The sequence below is a fragment of the Castor canadensis genome, chromosome 13, assembly GCF_047511655.1.
Source record: "Castor canadensis chromosome 13, mCasCan1.hap1v2, whole genome shotgun sequence".
Taxonomy (NCBI): Eukaryota; Metazoa; Chordata; class Mammalia; order Rodentia; family Castoridae; genus Castor; species Castor canadensis.
Genome location: NC_133398.1, coordinates 43,893,651 through 43,920,809, shown reverse-complemented (window position 1 = coordinate 43,920,809; position 27,159 = coordinate 43,893,651). Strand labels below are relative to the sequence as shown.

At 34.9% G+C, this 27,159-nt stretch overlaps 1 protein-coding gene and 1 pseudogene across 44 annotated transcripts in view; both read right to left on the bottom strand.

Annotated features, from left to right (window-relative positions):
- The window catches only part of Lingo2 (leucine rich repeat and Ig domain containing 2), a 1,208,229-nt gene that overhangs the window by 478,854 nt on the left and 702,216 nt on the right, over nt 1-27,159 (bottom strand). The gene's annotated exons all lie outside the window — the stretch shown is intronic.
- Nucleotides 769-22,845, bottom strand: LOC141415415 (sodium/potassium-transporting ATPase subunit beta-3 pseudogene; annotated as a pseudogene).

Here is a 27,159-nt window from a genome sequence, read left to right as displayed (position 1 = left end):
ACTACTGACAACTTACTATCAATCAGATGTAACATTAGTGATCGATAATACAAGTATAAAAAAAAAGTCAAAAGTCTTTTCAGGTACTTGGGAAATGAATATACATATACTTACTGCATTAATTCATGTATTGCTATAAAAAGAAAAATGCTATGGAGTCACATAGGCCAAAAATATGAACCAACAAAGACCTTAGGTGATTAGTCCAAGTATGCTTTGTCTTTTGCAGGGTGACATGTGTGGAGCAGGTCAGGAATGGCCTGGACTATTGGCTGTGTTTTATAGTTGTTGCATATCGTAACTGAAGACTGGCACTTAGCACATCAGAGGATTTTAGAAAGCTACTGTCAAAGTCTTTAGCTCTCAGCTATTTGGGATATCAATGAGGTCTTCACCCCCTCTATTTCTCTTATTTACTTATTTTTCATTTAAAAACCACACGAGTACCTTGCAGACATCCTATTCAATGCATGATACTCTAAGGGATACAATGATATTAAAATACAAGAAGATAAAGTCCAGAGGAGATGAAAGCCCATTAAAAATTCCCTTCTTCCCTGGGCTCTGTCACATAGGTAGATTGTGGGTTACTGGAAGGGCGTCTTGCAAATGATGTGGTCCACACTACCTCACATGTTCCCGATTAAGAGACACATTGACCCATGTGTCTAAGTAAGCTCTCTCTCTTCACCACTCAAGCAAAGAGCTACTATTAGTTACTGAGCATCCATTATGCACTTAGCATTTAATGGAGATGCTCTCCCTTAATCCTCACCATAATTCTATAAAGTAATAATTCTTATATATAAGGAAATCAAAGCTGTTTATATAAGTTAAGTGAGCTGCTGAAATTCATACAAATAGAAAGTGATAAAGATGAGGTTTGCACAAGTTTTTCTCATTCTAACAAGATATTTCTAATGTCCCAAAATTGCCTTCTTGTCAATCATATAATCCAATACTATCAAGTTCTGAGTGAATGTCAAATCAGGCCAAGAAAAGTATTATAATATTATATTTTAGACCTTTTTTTGTATTTCCCCAAACACTATCACATCTATGTTTCCTTTGCAGAACCTCAGTGTGTGATATAGTCAAATATACTTAAGGCAGGAACAGCATGAAACATCTCCAATCATTTCCCCAGGATTTTTTAACATGGCAAAATATTCCTTAATCATAAAAAGGTAATGGGTTGAAGCTGGTTATAGCCATGCATCACTTCCTAATTTAAAATGATGCCTCTCGTAATAATGTAATTTCACAGAACAATAAACAAAACCGCCATCTATTTTGTTTTTATATTTCATCTCAGGATCAGGAACAAAGATTTCTGATATTTGAGAGGATTCTTTGGGCAATCTTTGAGAAAAGTGTTTAAGAAAATCACAATGTGAATAATAAGCAAAGGAGGAATGAGGCTCCTTCCTGCCTTCACCCTCTGGCCAATAACGCAGAACACCTTTATTCCTTAGAGTTGTTTGAGACTGTGTTTTCGTTTTCCAAAAGCAGTTATATTTTTCATATATAATCAATTATCTGGTTCACTAGAATGGTTAATTGCTGAGAAAGTCATCTGGTTAAAACAACTGGCCCTTATCAATGACTTGACTATGTCTGAGGTTTTTATTTACCAACCTCATTGACTCAAGAATGGATGATTTATTCAGCTTTAATCAGAGCAGTGATGCTATTAAAAAACTTTACCTTTTATCAGTGTTATGGTGGGCTCAGACGTAGTTGCTACTGGTGATGGTAGAAGGAGCTCAAGCTTTGGAATCAGACAAACCTGGGTTGGAAACCACCTCTTGTCATTTATGAATGACTTTTCAGAGATTCCTTGTATTTTTCAGGGATGTGTTTCTTATCTGCATAATGAAATTAATATCTACTGCTTATATAGAGAGAAGTATTAAGTAGTTAACTCTGGGTACATCCTGGTTTAGTTTGGTTGTATTTATAATCAAAAGGCAGTGCTAACATTATAAACAGGCAACTACAGTGAACATGATTCTTGATCTTTCCTTAACTATCTGTCAAAATTTTAAAATAACTGCTAGGAAATAAAGCAAGGTGTTTACTTACATACTTTTAGGACAATCATATTGTAGGAGTAGAAGATGGAAAAGCTACTATTTTAATAAATCATCTCAATACCTCAGTAAGTATATGTTGGTTTAGCACTTTTATCTGTTTAAAGAAAAATGAGAGATGGATACTCTAGAATGCAAAGGCATTGCACATGAATAGGCACACAATGTATACCTTGGAATTTTTCAACCCAGACCCTCAAAGGAAACTTAAAGTGTTAGATTAAAAATGGTGATATGAATAATTATAGTCTTTTCTTCTTCCCTCTTTGACAAAAGGGCAAGGTATTAGTAATAAAGATATTCTCTTGTGTTTTGAACATTGTGGAAAATCTGCACCAAAAAGTCCTCACTCTCTTGTTTGTGGTCCATTTCCTCATAACCACTTTAATATGTAGGGACAAACTCTAAACTGGAAATTGCATAATTTTATGGGAGTGTTCAGTACATCAACCTCCCCCACCTTTTTCAACTGAGAATCTTGAAATGATAGACATTTCTAATAACTCAGTGATTCCTGTTGCTTTGGAACAGAAAATGGCAGTAAAAATAGTCTTCAAGTCAGGTGTGGTGATTTAAACCTATAATCCACTTCTAAGGAGGCAGAGGTAGGAGGATCATGAGTACCAGGTCAGTGTGGGCTGTATGGTAAGAACCTCTCTGAAAACATACAGAAACAAAAATGGAAAGAAAGTCTCCAAGCCCTTACATACTGAACTAGTTAAGTACTGTTTGCACTACTACTAAACTACTTCCATTTTCTATTTTTATCACTCATCTCTTTTGTGGCTTCTCAACTTCACCAAAGGTGTTGTTTGTAGTATTCAATAGGACCCTAATTCAGGCATATAAATGTTGAGAATTTGGGAAAAAAGGAAGGGAAGCAAGAAATTGAGAATAATCTAGATAAGGTGTTATAAGATTCCAGGACAATTCAATCAATATATATTGAATTGCTGCCTTTGTAAATCCCTGTTGCACTTACAAAGATGAGTTAGGTGTATCTTCAAATTGCTTACAGTAAGTTAGACACATGTATCTGATTCTTAGAAATCACTAGGAAGGGCATTGATTAAATAAGCTCCAAGATGAGGGGTACAGGAGGCTGATTTTCTATAGTGCATGCACCTGTGTTATGTGCATGTGCATGTGTAATTTGGGGTATTTTGGATGAGATTAACAAAGGTTTATAAGCATATATTTCATTCCAAGGCTCATTGAAGACATCTGCTTGGAAGACAATGTAGGAAAAAGATTCTGAGGTTCCTCAAAGGCTTGCAATGAGAGACCTAGTGAAAGTTATCCATGTCAATGAGGTGTGGGAAAGCCAACAACTTTGTCTCTCTTTCTCATCCCAGGACCCACAGGAAAAAAAAATCACACTTCCTAGTATGTCATGAAAGATGTGTATGACATTATGCATTCTGTCACATTACACAAGCATGACACAGTATTTCTAGCGTACTTGACATGCCTTACTGTGTCCCATGTCTGGAATAATTTACTTCTCATTCCAATGCCATTGTCTTAGAGAAAAATCTCCATATATTTTAAGTCCAAACTCAAAATTCTTATGCTTTTACTCCATCTCAAAGAGATCTGATTTCTTTTATTTCCCTGTATTACTGTATAGAGGCCTTTAGGATACTGTCTTTAATGATGGGTTTGCTTTTACTATCATATTAGTTATCTACTAGGGGGTAACAACTTGCCCTAAAATTTAGAAGCTTGAAGCCAGAAAAAAACATGTTTATTTTCTTACACTTTCACTAAACCAGGATCAGGTCAGTTGATGGTTTGGCTTTCGTTAGGTTGTGGTCAATGTATTAAACAGGGCTACAGTCATTTCAGCCCTGGACAGGTCCTGAAGGATTCCTTCCCAAAGTCACTCACATGATTATTGTCAGACCTTAATTCCTTCTTAGGTCCTTGGACTGAGGGCTTTAGTTCCTTTTTACGCCAGTGGGCATCTCCACTGAACTTCTCCCAACATGGCAACTTGCTAATACAATATGACCAATCCAAGAGAGTGGGAGGAACCCCAAAGCAGAAGTCACAGTCTTTTAATGACCTAATCTCAGAAGTAATATCCCATCACATCTGTTGCATTCTATCCATGTAGGTCAAGAATTCTAGCCCACACTTAAGACAAAGGGATTACACACGACATGAGCATCAGAAATCAGAACCATTGGGGGTCATCCAAAAGGCTACCTACCATATGCACTATCTTCTAGACTTGAAACTCTGTGAGGGTGAGCCAAATGCAATGCCCTTTTCCTATTATCTGCTTAGTGTCTGACATACTAAATACTGAAAAAGAAAGAAGAGGAGAAGGGAGAAAAAGAAGCAGAGCAAAATCAAAGCCAAATTACTAATTAAATCCCTTGAACTACTGAAAATGACCAATGTATAGAACTACTGTTGGAAGTTATAAACAAAATCTTAATGTATTAGTCAAGATAGAAATTATATTGAATTTATAGCACTGTGGTCCTGTATTATAGCATATAACAGAAAAAGAATTTTTACCTTAGCAATTCTTACATAGGTCTGGAAAAGAATCACTGAACTCCAAAATAAAAAGACTAATTATGTTCAGTCTCCTAGTTCATGGCAGTTCCTTGCAATATATTTTGTGACTCTTCCAAGAAAGCTCTTGGCTGAAACATTGACATTTATGGATGAGGTTTTGTGGAATAAACAGAGGTTCAATTATCTTAAGTGGGCTATCTTAAATGTTTTATCTGAAGTGAATTCTAATTCTGGCTGCATTCTCTCAAAAGCAAAATGAAAAAGCATTTTGCTCCAATAATACTTGATATGATATTTTTTTTTCTTTTTGAAATCTAGAATTCTCTTCCTTATTCTCATTCTCTCTCTCTCCCTCCAGGTAGATGAAGAAACACAAATGATTAAAATCTAATCCTTGCCCTCAGAATCCAGATTAGCATGTGCTATGGTTTTAGTGTGTTTCTAAAAAGGCATGTATTGGGAAATTAATCCTTAATCCCACAGGAGGTGGAGATTAATGGTAGATGTTTAGGTCCTCAGGGCTCCACCCTCACCAATGGACTAATGCTAACTATAAAAGTTTTGAGGTTGTAAATTTGATCTTCCTTTTTCCCCTCCCTTTCATTGTCTCTCCCTCTCTCTCTTTGTCTTTCTCTTTCCCTCACTCTTTCTTCCCTTCTTCTTTTCCCTCTCACTCCCTCTCTTTGCCTTTCTGCCATGGGATGGTTTGGCCCCTTGATCTTGAAATTCTCATTCCCTAAAATTGTAAGCCAGTAAATTTCTGTTCAAAATAAATTATTGTCTGTGGTATTTTGGGATAGCAGCACAAAATGTACTAAGACAGCCTGTAATCAAATAACCATAATGCAATGTGAATGTCCCTTATCACATTGCATACAATGTGTGGTAGAGTCATGGGACAGGATGGGTACCTCTGCCTGGGGAGGTCAGCAGGTCACACAGATGAGCTATGAGTCAGACCCTTAATTTGGGAAAGATGGTATGCAATGATTTGTCATTTTCTTAAAAAGAAACAAGATATCAGAGGGACACAATCAGGTTATGGGTCAAACTTGAAACTTACTGAATCTTACTGCAACCCATTTTGACATTAAAAGGCATTATTTTAATTGAAGTTGTATTTCGGTAAATGAATCTGTCCTAATCAACATTAATTTAATTTGCAAAATGTCAAAATATTTACTATTCCCAGAAAAAAGAAGCATTTCAACTGAGCATTCAACTTTTAAGAAAAAGAAAAGGAATATGGAATGGAAGAAATCCCAAAGCACAACTTTCCCTATTGTTGCTCGGAGAGGCAACTGTAATAGTTTCCAGTTCAGATTAACTATGATTGGATCTGGTGGAAATTTAAACGAACAAACAATAAATTTATTGACATGGGTGAATTTGGTTGCAGCTTCAGAGGTAACAAAGGACAATTTCAATGCTTTCAGACTGAAAACAGAATTCAAACTAAATTGTGTTGCCATTTTTTTTGTATTTATGATCAGATTAATCATGAATTTAAAGTGGAAAAATAATGTTATGAGATACATTTTTACTATGGTAATTAAACCTTCAAGACACTGGATTTTTATGATTGCATTTAATTTTGATTAATTTCCATCATAGAACACTGAAGATAAAAGAGATGTTAGCTGTAGCTTGACTGGATTTTTAATTTATTATCAGCCAAATATACAGAAAATTAATCACAACTCCACTGGTAGAAAATGAATTTTGTTGAGAAATTTTGTCTTCTTTTCTAAAGAGAGTTAGAACCTATAGGAAAAGACAGTATAAACAAGTAAAAATTTGCAAATTTATTCCAATCTTGGGTATTCTTTTTTAAAATATGGCTTCAGAAAGACTAGACATAGAAACTTAATTGCCACTCTTTAGAATTCAAAATGGCTATCATCTCTGAAAAAAAAAACCAGTGAACTTTGTGGAAAATGTGGAAGAGGTGACAAGATATTTGATAGCAAAGCAACATTGCATAAAATTCAGAGTTGGAAAAAGTATATAAGATGTCATCTTGCAAGTAGTTTTCCCAGATTAAAAAATCCAAGCTGGTCATCTCTCTCCTCTTCTCCTAGCTGGTACTTTTCCCATCTATGAAAGAGAAGACCTTGGCTTTGGGTATAGAGACTAGTCTCTAAACTCATTTATTTTGTATTTATTTGACAAATGTAATTTGCAAATAGTTTACATTTGAGATAGGCAGATGAATAAGAAATATCTCTTCTACGTAGGGGGTTCTGAACCAGCAAGCGGAGACAAATCCCATTAAGACTAGGAAAGCAAGGAACAGTTATAATATTGATTTCTAAGTGAGAATAAGGAAGTACTGATTAGAGAGTGGATATAGGACTTGAGAAATGACAATTTTTTTCATTTCTTTATTTGGCTTCCACAGAAACAGAAGTATTCTGTTCCATATTTTCTAAAAATAACTTACTGTCTTCTACTCTTAGAGCTAAAATTGTCAACACACATTTTTTTTCCCAAATGAGGAGGCTAAAACAACCTTATATGAACATTTCTGTTTACTTCTTTACTCCATCATTTGATTAACGTTTATCTTATTCTCTAGTCTCAATCACAGCTAGAACATAACTTCTCCCTTATTTTAAGAAAGTTTACTGGTTCTTTTCTATGGAAATGTTCATAGAACATTTTGTGCCAAAGTGGAAAAAAAAAGGAGGACCAAAGCCTTATTGGTTCCACTTATGAAGAATATATTTTACCATTATAAAGAATATATATTTTCCATGTTGTTTGTTGATCCAAGACAAACTCCTTGTTCTTCTTTCCTTACGCTTTCACTTTTAAAATTTTATTCTCACTCATAAAAGCAACCCCCCTTTTCTTATTCATTTTTCACAATTTCATTTTGGGAAAAAAGTGTATGAGTAGGAGTTTTTTTGTGTTAAAGAATATAGAATGAACATTCAATACATAAATATTTTTAAAAAGTCACTACAAGAAAGATTTAGGTACTAGAAGTCAAAGTCTACATGCTATGCATACTAAGTACTATAAAGTAACTCAAATCCAGTTTATATTAAGGCCCTTTAAGCATGTTTCATAATTTAATGATTTAGTACCTTTGGAACTTTCTTTTTACCTTTTTGGATCCACTTTTATTTTCTTTTCCCTCACACATAGAACTTATCCACATACCACATTTCTCCTAGCTAAAGTCACTTGATGTTAGCAGGCACCATTTCAGCCCTAAACCTTTGTTGGCATCAACATGTATGGAAGTTACCCAGTGTTAGATCCATAAAATATTTACACAGCATGACACAAAGCTCAGACACTTGGCAGTTCATAAAGAGGACAAGACCCTTCCCATCTAATGTTTGCAATTGGAATTCACTGGTCCCTATCCAGTGATGTAGCACAAGTTCAAAGGTCAGCAGAGGCAACAGGCAGCAATTTCAGAGGGCACTGAGCGCGATGGTCTGGAAGCACATTAGATGTCACCCAGTGTCACATACCACCCCACTTTTCTCCAAGGTGTCTTCCACTCTAGAATGGTAGGTCTAGTCAGTGAAGACTGACAACACAACATTTATTCTTTGGAGATGTCCTCCTCATACTATGCATACACTGTGACTTTCAACACAACTTGTCCCAGAAACTTGTCATGGTCATTGTTGCTTTTTAGGTTGGGTGATCCATCAATCTTGTACTTAACTGTGACTTCTTTCTTGGTATTGCTGGATCCAAAGGTGACCTGAATAGCAACTAAGGGCTGCAGATATCCCACGTGTAGTTTTTCTCCACAATATGGAAAATACTTTAAGTCTATAATTCTATGATTAGGATAAGTTGATTTAAGTGCTGTGTTTTCATTCTTTGAGACACAACTTATGTTTGGGTCTCCTTTAGCCTTCAATCCGATTATTCTCTTCACTTTTACAAGAATACATGGTTTTCCTTGGGAATAGCCTAAATCAGGATCATTCAGACCACTGTACTCTTGAAGTAAGAAAACAGGAAACTGACATGCAACATGAACTTGGACCCTTCTGTTCAAAAAGTGTTCCATCACAACAGTCTGTGAGATTCTTCTGCTCTTCTAAGGAATACGACTTTAGAAATCTCTTAAGGTCGTTAACCTACCCTTCATAGGATTTTGGGTCAGACATACTAAATGTATATTCCTGTGCAGTTGCTGGTTTTGGAAAAACCGTAAGTCCTGGACTAGGAATCTGATCACTGTATTTTGGAGCCTCATCATTGAGAGTCTGAAGCACGGTCCCTAAAAAACTAGGTAGAAGAGCAAGATCAAACCCCAGCTCTTGGCCGTGCGCCCCAGAAACTCTCCGGTGGTTGGGTTGCAGATGAAGAGCTTTCACTCAGCCAGGCGGCTCTGGTTGAAGGACTTCTTCACATTCTTTGTCATGGTGGGTGGGTGCGCAGGATGGATGGAGGTGGCGAGGGGCGCATCAGTGGCGCATCTGTGTTCTGGCAGCGCAGCCCGGTGGTCCAGGGCAGCCCTGGCCGACGACAGATCTTCCTCACCGGACCAACTAGACCTGACTGCACCGCTCCGGCCGCGGGAACTAGAACTTTAGTTAACTAAGAATCACATCAAATTTTGTATCACAGTACACAAAATTACAGATCATTGTGCTTTGTTGCCAAGAAAACCCATGAATTAGCAAAAGCTATAATCTCTCAATTTCTCCATGTTAAGAAATGCAAAGGAGAAAATGGATGAAATAGGAATTACTGAGAAAATTTCTAATGAGCTTTGGACCAGGGAGTTTGATACCCAGCTGTCCTTCCATTCTATTTCAAGATTTTTGCAACAGATTAATGAATTTAAGGCAGAATAGAAATATGGTAGGAAAAAGAAAAAAGACAGGTTACTAGAGTGAAAGCACATACGTTTGTCCCATGACTTCCATTCTTGATTTACAGGATATAATGGGAATATCCTTTCCTACTTCTGGGCATGAATAGCTTTCTCCTTGGAGAATGAAGTATCAGATTTAGGAGGAAAACGAAACAAAAAAAAGACCCAGTAACATTGCAGTTATGTGCAATGGGGTCAATAGAGAGTAATAAAAATCAATAGAAAAGAAAATAGAATGAACAAAAGTTGGAAAAGTCTTGGATGGATCAATAGAAAGAGTGGACTGGGAGAATGTGAGGTTTTAGAACAGTAAATACTTACTGATTGATTGACAGGTTGGTTTAACATTCTTGCCACTTATTCAGTCTCAGGATTTGTGTTTGTGTTTGACAGTAGTAATCCACAGTAAAGAACACTTACCAAGATTCTTAACCTGGGGCTTTCTGTTTTTAACATAATGAACGTGCACTCTACTTTCTCAGAAGCTTTTGAACATATTATCTATAACAGTAGCATATAACGGCAAGGACTTCAAGTACTTTTTTTGAATATTTGATAAAGGTGGGAATTAAATTAATTCTTTACATAATAGTAAAGAATTCTGAGATTCTAAGAACACAATCTCTTTTTGGAGGGGTAGGGGGAGATTTGAACTCAGGGCATTGTGCTTGCTAGGCAAGTGCCCTATCACTTGAGCCACACTCCAGCCCTTTGTCATTTAGTTATTTTTCAGATAGGTTCTCATACTTTTTCTCCAGGGCTAGCTTATCTCTGCCTCCACATAACTGGGACTACAGGCATCTACCTAGCTTGTTCTTTGAGATAGGGTCTCCTCTCCTTCACTTTTTTGCCTGGACAGACCTCACACTACTGTTTTTCTATCTCTGCCTCCCAGTAGCTGGTGTTACAGATGTGAGCTACTACTCCAAGCCAGAACATGAACTACTAAAAGAAGATTTGTTGCTGCTAAGATCTTCATAAATTAATAGTTTTGATTATTACACTAAGCCCTGGCATATGTCATCACACCTGGAGACAATGACTAGATCGGTCAGCATCCCTGCAGGAGACAGACAGGACAGTCTGAGAGATGATCAGGGAAGAACATTTACAAAGGTCTGATAGGAGATAGGAAAAGAAACAAGTATTACGGTTCTCAAGGGCTAGTAAGACCAGGGAATCCTTAGTATGTTAAGACCTGAAGGGACCAGGGTAAGGAATTCTTATTGGGACTTTGACAGCACATCTCTGTAGGAAAGACTGTCTGATAGGGAAGCTGCAGCATTTAGTAAATGGAGGCAAAAACCTGTGGGACCTGGCAATTAAATAAGATGACTAATTTTAGGTGTCAACCTGATTGGTTTAAAGAGTTAAGAAAAGTGTTAAAGCATTATTTCTGACTGTGTCTATGATGGTGTTTCCAGGGGAGACTGTCACATGAGTCAGTAGAATGAGCAGGGAAGATCAGGCCTCAATGTGGGCATGCACCATGGCAGCTGGGGGCCAGGACAGAGCAAAACAACAGAGGAGAGGAGATTCTGATCTCTTTCTGCTAGAAGTGGACAATATTCTTCTCTTCCCAGACATCAGACCTCCAGCCCTCTGGTCTTTGGACTTCAGGACTTGCATTAGTGTTCTCATTGGTTGTCAAGTTTTTGCTGCAGACTGAATTCCACCAGCAGCTTTCCAGGTCTCCAGCTTGCAGATGGCAGGCTGTGAACTTCTTTGCGTCCATAATCACATAAGCCAATTCCTAGAATTCACTATCTATCTGTCTATCTACCTATCCATCTAGCCACCTATGATCTACCTATTATTGGTTCTGTTTTTCTGGAAAACCCTGACTATTTTTATACCAGCTAAGATAAATAATGATGATGATCTAACTTTACTAAACCTCATTAATGCAACTGTATATCATTAAGACCCAACATCTTTGTCTTAAATTTCAGAAAGCAAGGTGTGGATGATAGTTTGGGAAAGAAAGACAGAAACACCATGAAAATGTACAGTAAGTCCAGATCCTTATGATGGTTGGTCGTTAGTGTTATCCATCAAATGTTTATGGTAGTCCTGGGCGTATGTTGTGATTGTCCTCCTGTGCCCATTGTGGTTAGGTATTGTCATGTGACTTGCTTTGTCCAGTTGTATATGTCCACTCTTGGAGGAAACTTTTAAGATCTACTGTATCAGTCATTTCACTATCATTTTTCCCTTTCCATGAGGCCCAGCAATATTCTAGATAGTGGTTTCTCTGAAATTTCAGACACTTGAATAAACACTGAATAAAAGTTGATATGTGTATGTCGTGTAATTCTGTCCTTTGACATAATTATCAGCTGACAATAAATAGTGGCTTATTTCAGATAGAGATTTGGTATTATTTATTGCCATGGGATAATAGAGCCCATCCTGACTATAGCTATTCTCAGTAAGCAACTTAATACCAATTCTCTCATCTCTTTACAGCAACACTTTGTTTTCCTCAAAACCCTGACTTTTATTAGTTTGTTTGTTTTTTTTAAATACACTCTGGAGTTTGTGAATTTTCTAAGTTGATGTATTTGGAATGTAGGATGCCAAAGATATTTCTGGAATATGAAAACTATATGTACATATATATACACAGCTGTTTTATATTTCATAAGTCAGACATGCATAAAAGAAGGTATGAATAGTGTTGCTACATAAAGTAATGTTCACTTTCAGTGTACTCTATGGGACATTTCTAAAAAAGTGCACCTCTGAAAAAATGTGTCATGGTTCCTAAGAGGAACCTGAAAATATTCCGCAGTTTAAAAAGTAAATCTATCAGTTATGAGGCCTTGAGCTATAACCTTGTACTATCGATCTCATGAGTTCTATTATTTATTTATTTGTTTATTCATTTATTTTTGCTTCTTTTTGGTTTCTTAAAGCTTGGAACTCTTTACATTCAGTTACGACTTTCAGCAATACCTCTTAAATAAAACTTATAGGAAGTTATTGTTTTGAACTAGGATTCTGCATGGGGCCCCAACAGTATAGACTAAAATTCAAAATGGAGTCACCCATGTTAAAGTTTTAAACTACCAATTGTTATCTGACCTTCCCAGAAGTTAGAAGAAAGGATAATAACCAAATTTCCTAAACAGATTACTTGAATGACAGTGAATTTGCATCTGCATTAATTCTTGCATTCTTTAATCCTTATAAAAACTAACCTCAAAAAAATCTGATCTTAACCAATCAATTATTTTCCTATTCTTAGGGGCCCTATCTCCTTTTTATAAGAAAAGTAACTTTGAAATAACTTATCTGCCTTTCATTCTTTGTTTCTCCTTTCCTTAGGCTTTATCTGTCTATAAAAGCAATCTCCTTTGTTCAGTCCATTGCAACATATTCTATCTTATAGATTAAGATAGAAATATTGTTTAATTCTAGAATTACAAAATAAAGTCAATGAACATCTTTAAACTAAATTTATTATGGTTTTGCTCTTTGATATACCATAGGGAGGAAGAAAACAAAACTTTTGAAAATGAAAGTAATTTACCTTTAGCTATGATAACTCTCAGAGAATGCTTTTCTGTTTCAGACACTACTGTTCTATGGAGTAGGAGAAAAAAACAGGGATCACATTAAAACAAAATTAATCAGCTGCAACATACCACATATGCCTCAATGATTAATAAGAATATTTTATTTCTATCAGTTATGTAAATGAGAACAACACATTTTAAGATGTTCCCAGTTCATACTAATTCAGAATATATAAAATAATTTGATTGAAAATAACCTAGAGGCATATGTAAAAAAGTTTGTATGTATATGAGCACAGCATTATAAATTTATTGGTCCTTTTTTGTGTATTAGCTTGGCTTCACCACCAGAAAGTTTAGATATTATTTCTTAACTAAATAAAATTCTTTTGTTGTAAATACAAGTGTGATATATACCACTTTGTTTTCCTTGGATAGATTTTAGATCAGTTTTTCACATTAATTGTTTTTAAACTTCAGTGAACATCAGAATTACCTCAAGCACTTGTTGAAAAAGCAGATTCCTAGAGAATGGGACTCTGAAGAGCCTGATCAGACAGTTGGGGTCAAACGTTCCAAGTTATTTACAATGTCAGTGGTCTAAGCACTACTCGTTGAATAACATTGTGCAAAATGGAGGTCTTGACATCTTATGAGAATACTGGACATTGATTTTCTTTGTTGTTTTATCATGCATTTAGAGCTACCTTGGTTTTCATCAACATCTACTTCTCTTAACAACAAAGGAGAAAAGAACATATTATCTTATTGATTTATTTTCTGTGATGAAGATTATTATTTAAGTTGCTTATTTGAGATTTACTGCAAACATACAACTCTCTAAAAGCCTCTGTGGTTGCAAAACTTAGACTGTTAAAAGTACTGTTTAAGATTGTGTGAATTGTCTCTGACTTCCTTGAACTCATATACCCCTAACTTTACCCAGTTTTTTCTACTATGAATACTTTTCAAAATTTACATTGATTGGATCTTTTCATTATTATTTTGTTATAAAACTTCTTCTTCCACTGGTGAGGTCTTTATAGATAGCTCTGTTTAATTTGCTTGGATTCTACAGGCTCTCTCTTTTTCCCTGTGATCTCTAAGGGATTTCTTAAACCTCCTGAACATAATGAAAGCATTCTTCAATTTTACAGGTTATAAAAATAAAAAGATCCTGCTAATTGTTGTTTGGTCAGCTTACACTGCATTTGTTTCTTTCCTCTTTAAAGACATAAAAAAGATATAGTAGAATAATTAGGAAATAACAAAACTTGGATAAATGATGACCCCAAATTCTACCACTAAGACATAACCACTGTCAAATATTTGGTTTACATACTTCTATGACTATTTATGCTAAGTATACATATAATTTTTAAAACCAAAAAATAATTTTATAATTCTGCATTGTATACCTATATTGAAATATCACATTACATCCCATAGTTCCATAAATGTATACAATTGTGATTTGTCAATTTAAAACATTACAATATTAGAAAAAACTTAGAAAATGAATTTTTTTTCTGGTTAACTGTTTCAATATTTAGTATTTATCTATTCTAATATTTACCACCTATTCCCCTTTGCTATGCTCTTTCATTTTCAGGCCCAAGCCACAAACATTTCCTTCAGATGCAACCACATTTCTTCCTGTCTTTTACTTATAGGCTCTCTTTATAACAACAACCAAAAGTTCAGAAGAGCCAGGGTCTCTTGCTAGATAAATAGGTCCATTCACATTTTTATACTCTTAGGCACTACCAGTGCTTAGGTGCATTCAATCTATGTCAGTAATATATGTTCTTGTTATGAATTAAGGACCTTTCACTAATTGAGATCATAGTTCTATGATTCTGAAGGAACATTAATGTTGCAGTGAGCAATCTCTTCCAACTTTAAAGAATCAAATAATTATTTTGGTGATACTTCATTGCATAGTATGCACTATGGTTTGGACATGGCTGAGTATGCCGTCCAAGGGTTCATGTGTTGATAGCTTGGTCCCCAGTGTGGCCACGTAAGAAGTGACAGGACCTTTCAGAGGTTGAGCATAGTGAGAGGTTGCAAGATTGGCCTCTCCTTGCACTCTGATTTCCTCCTTGCACTCTAGTTTCCTGTCTCACCATGTGATCTTTCCCTCTCATAGGAGCTCCCACTGTGACATGAGCCCATTTTTCATGAGGTCCTCATCAGAGGAAGCACTTTGCTTTCAAATCTCTAAAACTGTGAATTAAATAAACCTCTTTTCTTTGTAGGTACAACAATAGAAAACAGACTGATACAGTATCTACTTTCAATATACTCAATATTAAAAGTATTATCTTGTTGAAAGTTGTCTTTCAAACAGGATTTCTAAAGGCAAGACCTTACCACGCATAGACTGATAAGCTCTAAAATAAAGGTTACTTTAGTTATAATTTTCTATGGACCATAGCATGTACACAAATGGAAATGAAAATAATGATATGTTGATGATTCAGACAGACAGTGGCTGTGTACATGAGAAAGAAGGAGCAAATGGTGACAGAGGAGAGAGAAATTTGATATATTCCAATTGCCCTGCTTCCTATATCAGGAGCCTGTTGCTTGGTAAGTGTGTTAAGATAACAAGAATAATACTAAACACTCACGTCCTTCCAGTGTTTATCATAGGCCATGTAGTAGACTGAGAGTTTTATGGATCATGTCATTCAAGCCTCCCCCAAACCTGTGATTACCTCATTTAAGCTATGTAGTGTTGCTGGGGTCATAGAGCTAGTGAGTGATGGGACTAAAAGCCAGAGTCCAGGGCCTGTGCTCTTAATCAATCCACCATGATAATATTATCAATAGTAATGCAAGTTCTTAAAATGCTTCTTAATTTTCTTTTACTATTAGAACTTATCATTAGTTCTTCATATACTAAACTCTGAGCCATTGTCAATAGGGAAGGTAAGTTTTTTGTTCTTGAAAACACTAATTTCTTTTTACTTAATACTTGCTACATCCCTACCATTGTCTCCCTGGACGGGAGTAACACAGTTCCTGTACTCCATCCTGACCACACTGTGGATTGGAATCAAAGCCACAGAACTGGCTCATCATCCACAGACCCAGCATAATCTGGCATAGTCTTGATTTACCTCTGTTGGAAAGACATAAACTGGAGAAATTACCACATGCATAGTGGCAAACCTTAAGAAGGAGACAAAATTGTCATTGTCTGTGGTGGTCCACAAATATTCAAAATAATTATGCATATTTTATTACTCCTTTTGTTCCATTCCATTAAAGTGTGCAGTGTCCATGTCCAATTACATCTAGAAAATACATTGCATCAGAAACAGTGCTCAGAGCTGTGGAAGAAACTTGAAATTAGACATTTTGAAAGCAAATCCTAAAAATTTAAGGATATACGGGGGAAAACATATCTGATTCTACCTAGTGACAATGTTACCTCTTAATGGCAATTTTTTGTGGCACCATTTTAAAAAATGAAACCCTGTGGCTATAATTCCTTTTGTGATTATCTTCTAACCCAGAAGGAAAAAAGACTATGATTATGGGCTAGAATTTACTACCTCTCATTATTAAGGGTATTGCATTCAAAAAGGGAGAAATTCTACTAACCTCAGATATAATTAATTCTCCAAATCTGTGCAAATGGTTACATAGTATTTTGAAAAGTTATATCACAATTTTAGTATTATTAAATAAGGCAGAGATAAAACATTGTACAAAATATATAATTTTATGATTTAGGGGAAGTTTATCTTTCATCTAAGGATCCTAGGAAATGTTTATTTTTCATCTATCCTGACTACCTCATTACAGTTATTATTGCTACCAGCTAGAAATAGAGATATAAATAAAGAACTGGATATTTTGTAACTTCTCTGAACAATTGCCACAGTAAATTCTGAATGACACGTCCTGGATTTGTTCCACAATCTGTCTTGCAATGCGCCTGCAGGTGCCTCTCAATATGTTGTCATGCATGCCCGAGCACGTGCACTTTACATTACAGAATTTCAAACACTGCAAGGTTTAACCACGTTAAACTGGATTCCAGAGGAGCATAATGTTAAGGGCACAAAGTTTGGACAAGGTCCAGATCCCTAACATCTATTGGCTATTTGTCCTTGGGCAACTATTTAATTAACATCCAACTCTGTTGGCCAAGCCTTGGCTTTTTCCTTCTCCCCACTGCTTCATTTAGTCAGTGGCAAAGTCTTGCCAATTATGTTTCCTAAATTGCTCTTGACTCCATTCACTTGTCCTGAACCTGGTTGTTATTACTTGTTCCAAGGTACAGTTATTTTTGTCCTTTACCCCTGGAAGTACCTCCAAACTGGTACTGTTTTACCCATTGTGCTGTTTTCTAACTAATTCCCTACAGAGCAGCCAGAATGATTTTTGAGCAGTACAAATATGATTATATTTCAATCCTAATTAAAATAAACAGACAAAAGACAAATAAGCAAATAAACCTTTGCCTTCACATTTCCTTTAGGCTAAAATCTAAAATTAACAGGTGGCCTGTAGAAAGGCCATGTATGCTGGAAAACCTTCAGTTCTCCCTTTCACTTTCTATAACTGTAGTCACATTAGTTGTTTTTCATTTTTTAAAAAAGTGTCAGAGTTCTTTTCTATCTCAGGACCTTTATGCATGTTCCTTCCTTCCAAAAATCGTTCCTATCCTTACCACTCCACTGCTAACCTCCTGTGGCTGTCTACAACTCTTAGTAGGATTCAGATTAAAAGTGATTGCCTTATAGAAACCTCTAACCCTCCAAACTAGGACAGGTTTACCTATTGCATATCTTCATATGACTCTAAATATCTCTGTAGTGCTTTTCATAACTGTAAATTTTATGGTCTGAATGTTTGTCCCACTTCCAAATTTACATGCTGAAACTGAAAGCCCAATTTAAGAAATGGAGACTTTAAGAAGCAATTAATCATGAGGGTGGAACACTCAAGAATGAGATTATTGCCTTTATAAAAGAAGTGCAAAGGAACTTGTTCATCCTTTCATCATGTGAGAACATTGCTAGAGGATACCATCTACGAACCAGAAGACTGAGACCTCACCGTGCAAAGAATCTCATGCCTTTTTCTTGAACTTTGTAGCCTCTAGAATTGTTTATGTGACACATAGGTTACTGGATTTTGTTATAGAAGCTCAAGTGGACTAAGACAGCAACTAACAATGTATTTTCACTTTAATGAGTTGCTTGCTTTCTCCAGTGAGTTGATGGAAATTTTGCCTCCCATCAAAACATAAATTGAGTGGGATTAAGGGGTTATATTACTAGAGCCAACCCTGCAACCCTGTGCAAGGGACAAAGGTAGTTGATAAATAGTGTAGAATAAATGAGTAAAACTTGGGTTCTTGTCCATGAAATGAAACAATAATTGTATTTATTTTGTGAGATTGTGATAATGATTGGTAGTAATCATGCCTAAAAGATTGAACCTAGTACCTTTCACATAATAGGTACTCAAAATTGGTAGGGACTATTTTTGATAAAATTTTAAACACCTGTCAATTCCTTTAAAAGCATGGCCAAAGGTACCAAAATAATTACTTTAAGTACTCAGAAATAAGTTGATTATTTGATGTAAGTCTCAAAACTATGAGATGAAGACTTATTTGCAGTCTGAGCACATGGCTCAGTGGTACAGCACTTGCCTAGCCTGCACAGTCCCTGGGTTTGATCCCCAGTACCAAAATGAAACAAAACACAACAAATCAAATTTAAACCAGCTTATTTTCTATAGACCACCTACTATATGATCAAAAGTGTTAGTCTTCACTGTTTTGAAAGACTAATAGGGTCTTTTTCTGTCAGTATTGATTAAAATCTAAATGCATAGCTAACATTGGAGAACTATATATATTTCCAAAAAATGTAAACTGGCTTATAACATATAGTTTTAAGTTATTTGATTGATGTACTGAGTCTCCTCTCTTTTCATTGTGATTCACTAAGCATATTGAGAAAAAATGAGTAAGAACACACGTTGATTACAGAAAGGAAGAGAAATGTTCTCTTATGATATCTTTGTGGATAAGATGGAAGGTTATGGCCATATTGGAGGCTTTATAAGATGCTGACTTCTACTGATGCCAATCAGAAGAGAGTTCTTTATTTTTGTCTCTATCTAACTCATTTTTATCAATGAATTGCTTAAAGAAAGAGAAGCTAAGCTTCTTCCATGAGCATATTACTTAGAACTGGGGAATGGAGACAGTCTGGGAGAGAGGCAGACAGCTAGTCTATTTACTGCAAAATTGATTAAGTTCCAAAAAATATCTCCAAGAGGTAGAATAAAGACAACTAAAAACAGCATTAAAATGCTGCATGTGTTGGAAAATTGTGCATACTCAAAGTAAGGAAGACTTTTCTGGGTTAAAAGAAGGTAATATAATGAAACCCTGAAATTTTTAATAGTCAGTTGCATGACTGGTAGCAAAAATTAAGCAGCAGTTTAACTTTAATTATTTAAAATCTACTATCACACAATTTTAGATTTCATTAAATAGACATTCAGAATCAGAAAGCATTTTGCTTATTATTTCAAACCTCACATTTTAAAGACTTATTAATAAGCCATAATGCATGCAGAAAAGGACATCTATTAAAAAAGCATTGCATGCTTTCTATGTATAACCTATTTGCTGAAGGGGATTCTAAGAAAGGAATAAAAAGCAGTTCTTGATGCAACAGAACTTACAGTTTCAAAGAGAACATGATTCAAATGCAGGTAACTATAATAGTAATGAGGAAATGAGATGGATAAAGAGAAGGTAAAGCTAAAAGTCTGTGGAAACCGAAAGACATTTACTCCCGCTGATCATAAAGGACAGACAACTTGTTGGTGGAGGCAATATTTAAGCTTTCCCTTGAGTGACTGGTATGCCAGATATAAAGAAGAATGTGAGAAGAGTGCAGCCACAATCCCTGGGGAAGTTTTCGGAATCTCATTCCAATTTGACTAAAATGTAGGACAAGTCAAGGGAAGAAGAAAGGAAATGAAGAAAACATTCTGGAACCAGAGAGTAAAAAGGCTTTAAATTGCATATCAAAGAACAAAGCTAGAATTTACTCTGTGAGCAGTGGTAATCCACTGTGTGGGGTGTGTGTGTGTGTGTGTGTGTGTGTGTGTGTGTGTGATTATATTTTGGAGGTGGTAGATTTTATTTAGTTGTTTTAATCTTAGCCTTTTCCCTATCTAATACTTTCTTTGTGTATTTTCTTGTCTATGAAACAATGTACCATGGCACAGCCTATCTATGTAATGCCACTCTTGGATTTTGCACAAGTCTTTTCTCCACTACATCTTGATGTTTGCAAACAAAAGAAACATGGGCTATGTTAACAAAGTCTCTCAGTCCTATGGCAGACACTAGGGACTAATTTCCAATTTCTTGTATGTTATGTTATGGTATCCATGGGTAGTTTGTTTTCAAACAAATCACAGATGTTCCTTTCTTTTAAAAAAAGGCAGTTATGTACAAAAAATAAATATCTATAGAACCAGAATAAGGGTTAATTATTTAATAGCTTACCTGTTGTCAGTTCTCCTTTGAATAATGAGTACTGTTGCTTACAGCAGGAACAACAAAAGTCAGATGCTGTTTTACATCATGCTATTCCATAAACTAATAAGTTACTGGTATACTTAAAAAGAAAAGGTTTTTGTTTTTTATTTTATCTATTTTTTAGAGTCATAGCCTTATTAAGAACTCCACATGTACATAGGAAAAGTCTAGAAAAAGGTGACCAATTAGAATATGTACAAAAAGTAAACTTGAAATATGGTTGTTACCATTTCTTACCTCATTTCCTTTGCTTCAATGAATAGTTCCAACCTACAGGGTCAGTATAATGTACTTTCTGAGACAGGTATAAAGTTGTAACTTTGGTTATACCATCCAGTGAGACTTGAAATTAAGTCACAAAATCAGGCTAAATTATCCAGCAGTATCTGCCTGTCTTAGAAAATTGACTGTGGCTGAATCTCATTTCCTTACATTTGGTTCTTGGGTTTCAAAATTGAGGGACTGGTCATTAGACTCACAATGACCACCATTCCACATTATTTATGCATGACACCATCATCTGTGCTTATTTCTTGTTTTGTCTTCTTGTTCTGTTTGGTCTTCTGAATTGAACCTCCCTATATGCAAAATTGTCCAAAATGGGTTTAAACTCATATTTGCTTTGGACATTGTTCCTTGGACAGTCAACTATTCTCTCTTGCAGTGTTTATGAAATGTAATCTGTGTACCATCTGCAACAGATTCATCCGGGACATTCCTTAAAATCAAACTCCAAAGTCAAACCTAAGATCATTGCTCAGAATCTTTGGCACTGTATCCTATGAATCTTCATTCTAACAAGCTCTCTAGGTGCATCATATGTTGATTAAAATTTGAGTATCATTCCTCTATAGGAAATCATTACTGTAATGAATCATGTTGGCTTTAAAGAAAGTAGAGATTTTGAAGATGCAGAATATTTAAAGCAGTTTGAGAGAGAACATGGTCTTTGTTCTCAAATATCTAGAATGATGGCATTAAGTTGAAAGTTAGGTTAGGTTAGAACAGAGCACTTTGGTCTTTTTTAATTCTGAGATTCAGAAAATAACCAAATAAAAACAGTATTTAAACACAGAAGTCTGATCAGTCAAGTGTTAGTTAAATGTTTCTCTGCTTAATTTGTATAATTAATCTAGCCCAGGAACACATTTTTTCTGCATGCTATCAATTCATAAAATATGTAGATAGAGCATAGTGTTTGTGACAATTGGTTGAGGGGCTACTATAAAAATTTATATATTTACATGAGTGTTTAAATGTGTATATTAACTCTGATGAAAAATATTTCATGTTTTTTTATGTTTTTAACTCTAAATTCCACAAAGAAAGGAATGTTTTATACCAGTATTACTTGCACTTAGATGTCCCATTTTCCTCATGATTTTATCACTTGAGGTGAACAATATAAATGAGTTTTCCTTGTTTTGAATGGAAATAGTTATAAAATATTCAGTTTGAAATAATCAGTAAGATAGTTTCAAGACTACAATTGTATCTTGCAAGTGAAAATATATTTTAGAATGCAAGTGTGGAATTTGTATAAAATTGCTTACCAAAAATGTAGTTCTATATACTAACCTGTCAAGGATCAATAATTAGTTACAAGTTTTCAATGTTTCTTCGTGTTCCACAAGAACTGTATTTGGAAATGGTATTTCAACAATTCACTTCAATGTTCCTTATGAACGTCACTCCCAAAATCTTTCTCTCACTATATTTTAAAGTAATAAACAAAAGTATAGGATCATGTGATACAGAATAAGAAGAAAAATGGCAGTGAAATGCTTATGTGATATCTTAAAGGATTGCCTAACACCAGGAAAATTGTCTTTTAAAGGTAAGATAGACTATATATTCAGACAAGTTTTCCAGCATTTTATTATTTTAACTGAATTGAGTACTGAAATTAATAAAGCAACTGGAGTGGTTCCATCCAATCTATTAATTTTCACCAATTAGACAAATTTAGTTTCTTTTTCTTAAAATATTTATAATGCCATCAATTGGGCTGGCACTAAGTAGAAATGATCTTAGAGTGTTTTTCAACCAAATGCTCATTAAGACACATTATCAGAGAAATGTTTTAGTAATATTCATGAGCTACTTATAATGCAAGGGAATTAAATATAAATCTAGGTATCTATGTCTGCATGTTGGCCTTTCCATTCATCTGTGTGAACATTTTCTTATTATATAATATGATGTGATATATCATGACTATGTGATTATATCATATATATGATTACATCATATGTGTCATTATATAATATAATAATGATTAATTATATAATATATTTGTGCAAAGGTGAAAATTATGGCATAACCATTTGTCTATTAAAGATTTAAAATGTAAACATCAATACAATTTTAATAATTTGGTTTACTTTTGTAAAATTTAAATTGAAAATAATGACAACATTATGTAATTATAATATTAAGTACTAATATTTATAGAAGCATAAAATTTAATGTATTTTGCCTGTGAAACTTTTCACAATAAACGTACAGTGTAATGCTGAAAACTAAAGCTCTAAAAAAGACAGAATACACTAAAAATGAATTTGCATCTTATTTACCTGGTTTATCCAATGCTTATATGTACTATTTCAAATACAGTCACAACAAATAAGGTGGATAAAAACGTTAAAGTTATCTTTCTATCTTTACATGGAGATGTGATTTAGAATATTTCCATTTGAAAACTAAGTCAATATTCAAAATCACTCCCAAGGTACTAAGCAAAGACAAACAAATGAAACATTGTACACAGACATGGACCTCACATAGTTTACAGAATTTAAGAAACAACAGTAAGTAATATATTTTAGCAGAGTTTTCACAAACTCTGTTTTGTAAAATGCTTGTGTCCCAGTGGATGCTAAGTATTCTATGAAAAATGGGTTTCATAAAAAAACATATGAGAAACATGGTGTATTATGCAGACTACTCTGGAAGGTTCACAATGAACTTGAGAACTGAGAAGACTCTGACTCTTCCTTGAGTTAAAACAACTTTTTAATTTTTTAATATTCAATTTCCTCCAATTTTTTGACCCTAGGAAAATCCCTACTCCTCTTTCTCCCTGTGATACACTTCTAGACATCACACAGAGCTAGTGATCTTGCAATGCAGCTTGAGGAATATCTAAATAGAAGTTTACATTGGGCAAAGTGATGGCAGAAAAGGTGAAATGGCTATATCCAGAGATCAAGGAAGTTGATAGACCATAGAAATGTCTGAGGTGAGTACTGAAGAATGAGTAGAAATTTTCCAGATCCATTAGAGAGGAAAAAATTCCAGGTAAAGTTTAAGTCTCATGTAAGAGCCCTAAGTTAGGGGAGATGGTGTTAGTGTAATATAATGGGGGCAAAGAGAAGCAGAATTCAAACTGAACAAGTAAGCATAAGACACATGATCATTGGCCTTGCATTTCATACTTAAGGAGGAGTTTGGACATTTCAACATTTTTGTGAAAAACCTATGAAGTTATATACATGCCAAATACACAATTGAGGACAGTTTTGGATTAATACTTAAAATCAATGAGTCTAACAGAAATACAATTAGTGGATTTGAGGAGGATAATAGTATAATAAGAACTCAAGGGGCAAACATAATAACCATAAGCTTTTGCAAATTGTCATTAACAAACTTTTATGTTGCTTTCAAACTGTTCTCAGAATCTTCTACATTTGAAGCACTATGCTAATCACTGGGATAAAAGAGCACAAAGCAGAATCCTTGCTCTCAAGAAATCCAATCTATTGAGAAAACATGTCATATGAGAGAGAAAATATAGTGAGGTACATACAATTTTGTCATCTTATACACTTTCAATTAATAGTTTGGATATGAGAAATAGATGAATGTTGGAGGCGTTATCAGCGTTCTATCAAAATATAGAGTAGCATGATGCAAGTACTCTTCTCTATGCTCTGCTCAATAGTAAAAATTTTAACATATCCTTCATTTGTGAAGTGATGGAAACAGTCTGATACAGATTTAGGATAAGACTCATTGACAAATTTCATGATTATCTCTTCTTTCTCCTTAGAGATATTTAAGTACAAAGGTTTTTAAATTATGACATAGATTACAGGAAATCTCTGAACATTTTTTACTAGAAAAGTGAAATGGTCCAATTCATATTTATAGAAAATCCTGCTTGACTCCTTGCTAGTGCTAGGATATATTCATCCAACTATGTGTTGAGTCCTTTATTTCATTGATATTCCTGTTGTTCCAAGATATTGTTGGAACTCCTCTTTGGCAGTCACCTTCAGAACCCATGGCATATGATTTAAATGGCTGCCTAATCTGTGCTGACTGCCAGGCCACCCAAGATGATTTTTTCTGATTAGTGCCTTTTTAAATCTTTCAGATGGCTCTTCTGAACCACGTAGATATTGAATATTGACCCCTGTATAATTTTTGCTACAGCTGTCCTGCAGTCTGTCTGCTTTTGTGGTTAGAATGGAGAAATCAGGTGACTAAGAAGATTAAAATGGAAGTAGACTCTTAAATAGACATTCCAGAATCAGTTTTAGGTAATAATGTCAATGGAAGTATGGATCAACTTCTCAAAAATGTTACATAGTAGGAAATACATAATGGGATGCACACATTATGTAACACATTAGTCTTATTAATCTACATATTAGCTCTCAGATTCATAAACAATAAATTTCAGCATACAAAAATGCTAGTCACTTTTTCTTTCCTTGTACTTTTCAACTTCCTTTTGTGATCCTTTGTTTAAAATGTTTTTAAACTCTTGTATTTAGTTTTACATAAGTAGTGTTGCTGTTGCAACAAGAATAAAAGCAAATATGCACATGTGTGCACATACAAACATACACACACACAAATTTCATTCAGTCAACCCAAAAATTAACATAACCCCTGAAGAATAATGTATTTAAAAGATCCATGCACAGGCAAAAATGGACATTAACATTAAGGTAGAGTAGGGATAAGAAAGTTGGTTAGAAAAGTAGGTACCAAATGTTGCATTTTAAATACATTTTTGGTATTTAAGATGGATTCATATGTATACACAAGACAAACATATAGGTATAAAATATACAGATTACATGTACTTACAGATTTTTTTGAAAATGAAACTGCATGATAAAGTCACTTGAATGAAGTAAGGTGAAAGTGTCGGAAAAAGTACTGCAAAAGGAACCAATTCAAAGCAGTGAATTATCACAGTTAATTCCTTTAAATAGGTTTTTGCACTCCACAGAAATCATAGAAAATGGATTTTCCCCCAAAATAAAGGATCACAAACATTTCTGAAGCTCCTTTGGGACAATTTTAATACAGATGAAAGAGATTTAGATGAATGAGTTAATAAAAATGCTACTTAACCACCTGCTGGAACATAATTGTGAAACATTTCTGACACCTCTTAGCTTCTTTAGTTGAATTTCGGAACGCAACCTTTAGTATTAACCACAAGTGCTAAGGATTTCCTCAAATTATTTTTTTCTTCTTCTTGATATTTCTAGTATTCTTTTATACCTCTTCAGTAACTTTCTCTATTGCTTTTCCATTTCCTGGTTTTAAATTAAAATTCCTTTCTGTTTGACTTGTAGGAACATCACCATGCTTGCCACATAGAAGGCTATGTGTCAGAGGACATGAGGACATGGTGATAGACATCAGTTTAGTAACTAAAAATGTTAATATCTGATGTGGTTCTGCCCTCTGCAATTGTTCTAGAACACAAGTATTACATGTTTATTGTTGCCTAACTGCTCCTTGCCCTAACTGATAAACAATACTGTTACAAATGAATACATATTAATATACATCCAACATATTTCATAAGAAAAATTTAATTTGCAATGAAATCTGAGCATTAGCATGTTTTGCCTTTTAATGCTTATGTGATGACAATGAAGACAAACCTAATCTTCCTCTAATGTGCTCACAGAAAAGCTATAGTCATCTAATAAGCAACCAAACAAGGTTTCTTGTGAAGTGACAAGCAACTAGGACATGTAATCAAAATCAATGCATGAGTGCAGGATGCAATTAAAGTGAAGAGCCAAGAAGGGGAAAAGATGGGTGTACATATAAAAGTGAATAATAATAATGATAAAAAGAACAGCACAACAGAAGAGGTTGTTTTGAGAAAAGACTGAAATGTATTTATTGTTGAAATCTTTGCTCTCATGACAGTATGAACAGAGAGGCCAAACTATGCTTTTGTTATAACTCATCAATGGCATTCTACTGTCCATAAGGTCAGGTACAAGCTACTTACATACGTAAAATATTATGGGCTTCATGAGACAACATTTATTGAGTTCTGGAATGACATCTTCCACATTCCCGTGCCTCTCACAGTACCGTCTTACAATACTAAGCATTTTATAGTTCCTCACCCATGCCACAGTGTTTTTTACCCATATGCTATACTCTTGGACACTATTATCCCTTCTTTCTGGAAGGGCCTGCCCTGCCAAGCTCCAGTGGCTCACACCTGTAATCCTAGCTACTCAGGAGACAGAGATCAGGAGGATCGTGGTTTGAAGCCAGCCCCGGCAAATAGTT